The sequence below is a fragment of the Carlito syrichta genome, unplaced genomic scaffold (assembly GCF_000164805.1).
Source record: "Carlito syrichta isolate Samal-C Ts95f unplaced genomic scaffold, Tarsius_syrichta-2.0.1 Scaffold288159, whole genome shotgun sequence".
Classification (NCBI taxonomy): domain Eukaryota; kingdom Metazoa; phylum Chordata; class Mammalia; order Primates; family Tarsiidae; genus Carlito; species Carlito syrichta.
This window is the reverse complement of record NW_007232255.1, coordinates 5,464-11,757: the sequence shown is the minus strand read 5'-3', so window position 1 is coordinate 11,757 and position 6,294 is coordinate 5,464. Positions and strand designations below refer to the sequence as shown.

The 6,294-nt window shown below is 55.6% G+C and overlaps 1 pseudogene; it reads left to right on the top strand.

Moving 5' to 3' along the window:
- The first annotated feature begins 3,327 nt into the window (after positions 1 to 3,327).
- Positions 3,328 to 6,294, top strand: part of LOC103255474 — an 8,156-nt pseudogene continuing 5,189 nt past the window's right edge.

The following is a 6,294-nucleotide window of genomic DNA, read 5'->3' as shown; positions in this document are numbered from 1 at the left end:
CTGTTCTACCAACGTCTCGGGTCAATGAACAGAGCCTAAGGAGCGGCCTCCTCCTTAACGGAGTTGTGGCCACACACAGGTTAGACAGATTCTTACCTCGTAGCAGAACGCAGACGGACTCGGGAACTTTTGAGGCGGGAGGAAATCAGAGGTCCCTCTTTCTCCCTCCCAGCCGGACGAGAGGTTATGGGGCCCTGGGATGACTCAGGGGGCGCCTCCCCTGTAACTTCTCCACCAAGCCGGGGAGAGATGCAGCCAGGCCACTTCCCCAAGGTTGGCGATTCTGTCACTGGGGCCTCCAAATGCTATAGCGGGATTGCGAGAAATGACGCCAACACTCAGAGAGGGTCAAACTGTGAGTCCCCCGAGAGCGGACCAGCGTCCCAAAGAACTCTCGGCCCGGAACACAGTGCGTAGTGGGTTTTTAAAGGTAAAAACTGCATACGCTGTGCCGTTTGATTGATATTTCTCGGCAAACAATGATTAGTAAGGGGCACGGATGGTTACAGAGTTTACGCAACTAGGGAGTTGCCAGTCACCGAGGGGCACAGGACTGTGGGTGTGCGGTGTGATTACCAGAAGGTTACATAAGGGGGTCCTCTCTAGGCTAAGAGGGACGATCTGTGACAATATGGAGTTACTTACGCATGTCAAGCAAGCTATTTCAGCAGGCTAGTCTAGGTTTTGCAGATAGATATTTCAGCATCTAGATAGGTAGGTTGCACCAAATGGAAAATACTTTGAAGGTGACTGAACTTTAAACATGTAAAAATAAATACACTTTGAAAAAATGTCTTTTGGGAGTCGGAGTCTCACTCGGTCGCCCAGGCTGGAGGACAGCAGCACGCTCGCGGCCACCACAGCCTCGACCTGCTGGGCTCAGGCGATCCTTCCGCTTCAGCCTTCCAAGTAGCTGGAACTACAGGCGTATGCCACTACGCCCGGCTGGTTTTTGGATTTATCGTAGAGATGTGGTCTCGCCGAGTAGCCCAGGCTGCTCTCGAAGCCGCGGGCTCAGGCAGTCCTCTCACCTCGGCCTCCCAAATTGCTGGTATTATAGGCGTGAGCCACGGCACCGGCCAGCTTCTTATTTCTGTTGTAACAAGCCACCGGGAACTTAGTGGCTGAAAACAAAACAAATGTATCATCTTATAGTTCTGGAAGTCAGAGGTTTCAAATGAGTCTCAACAGGCGAAGATCTGGGAGTAGGGGACAAGGGCCGCGTTGCTTCCGGAGGGCTCCCAAAGATGATCGTTTTCCTTGTGTTTTCCAGTTTCTGGAAGCTGCTCACATTCGCTGGGGCATGATTCCTTCCCGTCTCCGGAGCCACCCACGGCTGCTCAAAGCTTCCTCTGGCTGCATCATCCGAGATGGTGACTCCTCTGCCTCCCCCTACCCTTTATAAAGACCCTCGGGGTTAGAACGAACCCCGCAAGATAATCCAGGACAGATTTCACTCTCTCCACGTCCTCAATTGGATCGTCGCCGCAAGATTTATTTTGCCACAGAAAAGTAACATATCGAGAGGTTCCGAGAATTTGGACCTGGGGCATCTTTGGGGGACGGCGTTATTCTGCCTACCACACCCCTTTAATCTGGCCCCTCCCTGAAGGCTCAGGGTTTACTTATGGGAACCTGTAAAAACTTCTTTGGTTTACCAACACTGTTGTGACCGAGTAAGCAAGAAGAAGTCACACCAGCAAGCTGAGTCCAATTAACTAGAGTTTTATTAGCGCGTGGGTCAAGAGCAGGCAAACGCCAGGAAAAATAACTCTTGACACATCGGTGCAGTTTGTGACAAGCTTTTACAGGTAGAATTTGTAGTATTGGCTACGTAGCGACTCAGTGACCATAGCACCTATTAACTAGCAACTTGGCAACGAAAATGGGAACTTTTGATTGCTAGGGAGGCTTGATTAATTTTATGTCCTAAGTATAGCCAGTGTCCAGAAAGTCCCTGGAGTTCTGTCATCAAGATATAGTTTTTGTTTTGGCTTTTGGTTTTTTTGAGTTGGAGTCTCACTCTGTCGCCCAGACTGGAGTGCAGTGGCCGCTCCCGGCCACCGCAGCCTCGACCTGCTGGGCTCCGGCGATCCTTCCGCCTCAGCCTTTCAGGTAGCTGGAACTACAGGCGTGTGCTACCACGCCCGGCTGATTTTTTGATTTATTGTAGAGATGAGGTCTCGCCAAGTTGCCCAGGAGGATCTCAAACCCGCGGGCTCAGGCAGTCCACTCACCTCAGCCTCCCAAAGGCACGGGATGACAGGCAGAGCCACCGAGCCCGGGTAAGATATAGTTTAAGGTAGTGACATAGGGACAAGGAAGAAGGATTATTACACAATGGAGTTACCTTGGTTAGGTCACTAACAGAATATAAGAACAAAATATGAAAATGTCACAATGGGGTTTTGCAAAGCGTGCCATTCGATTTCGGGCAGCAAAGCATACAATCCCATGGAACTTATGGCTAAGGAGTCTTGTAACAGTCAGCAGGAAACGGTCAGCGCGACCTGCCCAAAGGAGGCAAAGCTGGGGGTCTGCGGTCATGGGAACGTCACTGTCATCACACGTAGGCATTGATTCTTAGGTCAGACAGGTAACTACGATGAAAGTTTTAAACCGAATGGAGTAAGCTGGTAAATATTGTTATTTTGCCAGCAGTTTGATTTTACGAACTGATTTAGCTCATTTAAACTCAGGGACAAAACAAAACAAACCAAAAACCCCACAAATTATCAAAAACTTGGCTAGTTAAAATCATCATCAGTGACAACGTGACATCCCCCACTCTAGTCTGGGGGGGGGAATCTCAGCTGTGAGAATCGGTTTGATAGAGAAACCGCCTCTATTTTCCTTTCTTTTCCTTTTTTTTTTTTTTTTTGAGTTGGAGTCTCCCTCTGTCGCCCAAGCTGGAGTGCAGTGAGTGGCACGCTCATGGCCACCGCAGCCTCGACCTGCTGGGCTCAGGTGGCCCTTCCGCCTCGGCCTTCCAAGTAGCCGGAACTCCAGGCGCGCGCCACCACGCCCGGCTCATTTTTTGGTGTATTGCAGAGACGAGGTCTCGCCAAGTTGCCCGGGGGGTCTCGAACCCGCGGGCTCACGCAATCCTCTCGCCTCGGCCTCCCAAGGTGCTGGGATCGCAGGCTGAGCCACCAGCCCGGCAATCCCCTACATTCTCACCAGAGGAGGGGCGGGTTTATGCAAAACAGGCTGGGCAGAGGGCGGGCGGGAGATGCAGGAAAGGGCCCTGTTTAAGGTCTGTTCCCTAAACCCGGCGGCGATCACGAAGGAAGGGTAGCGAACGGTGGAGTTTCGGAGACACACAACATGGGAGAACTGGATCGCGACACCAGGGATGTGACCGCAAGTGTGTTAGGAACGGGTGTGGTAAGGCACGCCAGGAGGGGCAGCTCGAGGCATCGCTTCTCGGCCTTTTGGCTAAGATCAAGTGTAGTATCTGTTCTTATCAGTTTAATATCTGATACGTCCTCTACCTGGAGGACAACGTATTAAGCGGGTTTTTGGAGCTGGGAGATGGAACGGGAGCTTGCTCTGTCCACTCCACGCATCGGCCTGGTATTGCAGTGCTGCCGGGAACGGTGCATCCCTCCGGGGACACAAGCATGTAGTTAAAGTTAGAGCTCACCTGGCAAGGTGGGGCTGGCGGCGTCAGTCACTGAGCCCCAGCTCCTGCCTTGTTTCTAAGACGACTCTATGGGCCAGGTGCAGGGTCTCAGGCCTGCAACGCTGGCCACCTGGGAGGCTGAGGTGGGAGGCTCGCCTCAGCCCCGCAGGTCGCGGCGGTGGCCGGGAGCGGGACACTGCGCTCCAGCCTGGGCGACAGAGGGAGACTCGGAAAAGAGACTTTATCTCCTCTTCCCAAGGAACGCCCCCACGCCGTTCTCGCGTCTTTACGGTTTTCGTCTGCGTCACTTGGGTGAGGAGTGGGATTAAGCTTCTCGCGCACTGGAGCTCCCAACTCCTGGGCGCCGCTTATTTTTCTGGCCGTTTTTGAAGCAGCCGGGACGTGCCGGGGCTCGCCACCCGCGCTTGCTCGTCTGTTTGAGGCGGCAGGTCTGGCTCTTTGCCCCGGGCGATCGCCAGCTTCTCGGCTCAAGCCACCTGAGCCTCAGCCTCCGAAGTGCTGGGGTGGCCGCCGCGCCCCGCCGCGCCCTGCAATCCCCCCCAAACCTAGGCCTACGCGCTCTCTTCCCGGAGCTTTGTTTCTGGTCGTTTCAAAGGTAGTTTGGAGAGACGACACTGTATCTCGCGGTCCCCCGACGGCGTGCGGCGGGCTGAGCGCCACGCCGCGGGTGCACTAGGCTGCGGGTGAGTTTCGGGAAGACTCGTTGGCTGTGAGGCGCTTGAGGGCTGGTCATCTCCGTGTTTCGGGAGGCCGCGGGCGGAGACGGGGGGATGTGAGGCCGGAAGTCGAGACTAGCACGGGAAATGGCACAATTCCGTGTCCACAAGAAAGCAGAGACACGCACACACGCACACACACACACCTTTAAATATACATATCGTAAGCATGTATTGTAAGGGAAATTGTGACTAAGGTGCTTGAGAGTGTGGATCTGCGTGTAAGGCTGGGAGTGTAGTCTGCAGAGCTCAGAATGTCGGGCTACCTTTCTCGGTGTTTCGGTTTGATTGCTTTTGTTTTTGAGTCGGAATGTCACTTCGTGGCCCAGGCTGGGGGGCGGTGGCACGCTCACGGCCACCGCAGCCTCAACCTGCTGGGCTCGCCCTTGCAAGCAACCGGAACTACAGACACACGCCACCACGCCCGGCCAGTTTCTGTGATTGATCGTAGAGACGAGGGCTCACTGACTTGCTGGGCTGGTCTCGAATCCCCGGGCCCAGGCAGTCCTCTTGCCTGGGATTACAGGCTGAGCCGCCGCGCCCGGCCTACTTTCTCGGGTTTGAAACTCGTGGCTCGCTTGCCTCTCAGTTCATCTGATTTATTCTTCACCGCAGGACACTTTCCCTAAGTGAACTTTTGGAACGGAAGGGAGAGTAGGGCCTTCACCCTCCTCGCCTCGCCACTCCAGCTGCTATTTCTGTGCTTCTAGGAATCGCGCGCTTGCCTGACATTTCTGACCCGGCACACAGGAGAGAGAGTACTCCGCCCTTTAGTTATTTGTTTCCCTCTCACGGTTTTACCCAAGACCAATCGGGAAACCGGGCGTGGGGGCCCGCGCTCCTGAAAGCCATGGCTACTCAGGAGACCCGCGGGAGGATGGCTTGAGCCCAGGAGTTCAAGTCCGCAGTGCGCAGTGGTCGAGCCTGCGAATAGCCACTGCACTCCAGCCTGGGCACCGCAGGGAGAACCCGTTGTCTCTCAAAGGAACAACAGAGGAAACGGGAGGCCACCGGTCTAGGCCGATCAGCCGAGAACCCCAGGTGTGTCCCGGGGTGCGGAGCGTGAAGTGGAGCCAGAATGCTGGGTGAGGCCTCGCGGAAGAGAAGCACGGGCGGCTCGGCCTGGAATCCCGCACCTTGGGAGCCCGAGGCTTCGAGATCGCCCGGGCAACTTGGCGAGACCTCAGCTCTACAATAAACATGAAAAAAAATCAGCCGGGTGTGCTAGCGCACGCTACCTGAAAGGGCGAGGCAGAAGGCTCGCTGGAGGCAGGCAGGTCGACGCTGGGGTGGCCGGACCACGGCCAACTCAAACAAAAGAAAACAATAAACAAACAAAGAAACGAAAAACCGAGCGTGACATGTATGCTCAGAATCCTTATCTCAAGTTCTGCAGCCGAACTGCAAATCAAGGCTGCTTCTCGGTGGGGACAGGCCCGCCGGGCCAGATCGGGACGCTGCATTCTTTCCGATGTAATTTCAGGCAGCGAGGCTTGTGACCGTCTCGGAACTCAGAGAACAAAGTTTCTCGGCAGGAAAGCAGCTGTCGGGCCAGGAGGGGAGTTCTCCTTTACAGCCGCAGCCCATCCCTGGAGAAAGATTGTTTTCTGCGGACTCTGCAGATTCTTGCTACGTTGAAGCTCATCTTCACCGTCACGAAGCCTCAAGGCAGCTGCTTGGGAGCCTGTGGCGGAAGAATCGCTGGAGGCCGGGAGTCCAGCCGCTCCGGCCTGGGCGACAGTGAGACCCCGACCCCAAGGACGAACACAGGACACACCAGGACGGAGCAGGGGGCCGGTTCTGGGCTGGCTCGGCCCGCGACGCGGCCCGGGGCGCATGCGTCCCGCCCCCACTGCAGCTGCTGACTTCGGCTCTCCGTCCACAGGCCGCGCCCAAGTCCGTGGCCGCGAAGCAGCAGCAGCGGGGCGCGCC